The sequence below is a fragment of the Triticum urartu genome, unplaced genomic scaffold, assembly GCF_003073215.2.
Source record: "Triticum urartu cultivar G1812 unplaced genomic scaffold, Tu2.1 TuUngrouped_contig_8391, whole genome shotgun sequence".
Classification (NCBI taxonomy): Eukaryota; Viridiplantae; Streptophyta; class Magnoliopsida; order Poales; family Poaceae; genus Triticum; species Triticum urartu.
Window position 1 is genome coordinate 8,305 of NW_024119335.1, and position 1,657 is coordinate 9,961.

Sequence of the window (1,657 nt, forward strand, 5' to 3'; positions counted from 1 at the left end):
TTTTTCATGGAAAAAGGAAATATCAATTTCTCCATTCATTGAACCCTAGTTCGGGACTGACGGGGCTCGAACCCGCAGCTTCCGCCTTGACAGGGCGGGGCTCTGACCAATTGAACTACAATCCCCGCGGGGTGTATGGCATACCCATTCTTAAATAGAACCATAAGAAGATTCGATTCGTCTTTCGTACTCTAAGAAATAGACGAATCATATACTACATACCCACATATTATATTATACGTGGGTATAGTGAGAGTGACATAACTAGTATGTCGTGATTTTTTATCACTAAAAATGGATAATAATCCAGCCTTCAATAAGAAAAACTCTTTTGTTTGTAAGAAAGGAATGAGAGAGATATGGATTAGAAAAAAAAATTTCCCTTTTTTCTTTATCTTTTATTTCTATAGATCAGACATTTTATTTTATGGAAGAAAAACAAAAGGATTTAGTTCATACTCACGAAGCCCTAGATTTTTGGTTTGGGCCGAGCTGGATTTGAACCAGCGTAGACATTGTCAACGAATTTACAGTCCGTCCCCATTAACCACTCGGGCATCGACCCAGGAAGAATTTATTCTAGGGTTTTTGCTAATCTATGATTAACCTCCTTTCATAATACTCCCTACCCCCAGGGGAAGTCGAATCCCCGCTGCCTCCTTGAAAGAGAGATGTCCTGAACCACTAGACGATAGGGGCATCACTAGACGATAGGGCCATATACAACCGCTCGTGATTATACTATAATCATAGTATGAGCAGTTTTTTGGAATTGTCAATATACTCGAAAAGTATAAATAGATCCAAAGCAAAGAGTTTTTCCAACTTTTCTGTTATGTTTTCATCTAGGATTTTTTTTAGTTGATCGTTATAGATTAATTCTCCGTGCTTCATTTAGTGTTCATACCAAAAATGCATCCATCCCGCACTAAGTCATAAAATTCTCTAAAAATATAGAGAAAGTTTCAAAAACAAAGAAAAAAAGTGAATCAATTTAGTAGAAAAGTACTCTATCAGATTCGAACCAACGACTTACGTCTTAGCACGAGATTACTCTACCACTAATTTAAAAAGCCCTTTATCGGATTTGAACCGATGACTTATGCCTTACCATGGCATTACTCTACCACTGAGTTAAAAGGGCTTTTTATTTAATTCAAAAATTAGCCACTTGGATTTCCCATTATGGGTCTACTGCATAATGTACATATTATATATATAATATATAGAGATAGAGAGAGAGACATTATGTAGAGATTGTATATGTATATATCGATATCTTGAGAGCTCAAAATAAAATTAATAAAAAAAAACATACCCTACATAACATATCCAACTCTTCTTGGTTCAGGGTTTTCCGTTTCCGAAGACTAGTAAAATAGGCGGATTCTGGAACCCCAAGGATTCAACGGTATATGGATATGGAAAATATAAGATTTCCGATCCTAGCGGGAAAAGGCGGGGAACAGATACCCAATAGGATATAGGATCCTTGGGAGGAACTTTTGGTAATGGCCTTGATCCTCTATGCTATTTTTTATGTGTTCTTAGTTCTATTGAACTTTTTGCATTCTTTTAAACAAGAATCTAATAAACTAGAATTGAGTCAGTGGAAAAAAGGAGAGAGAGGAAAGTGTTAAATGGAGAGAGTCGACTA

At 36.3% G+C, this 1,657-nt stretch overlaps 2 non-coding genes across 2 annotated transcripts; both read right to left on the reverse strand.

Annotated features, from left to right (window-relative positions):
• Positions 1-483: 483 nt before the first annotated feature.
• On the reverse strand, positions 484-565 carry TRNAY-GUA. Its single transcript has one exon. It is a non-coding gene; the product is annotated as a tRNA-Tyr (tRNA).
• A 507-nt stretch (positions 566-1,072) lies between these two features.
• On the reverse strand, positions 1,073-1,144 carry TRNAT-GGU. Its single transcript has one exon. It is a non-coding gene; the product is annotated as a tRNA-Thr (tRNA).
• Positions 1,145-1,657: the final 513 nt, after the last annotated feature.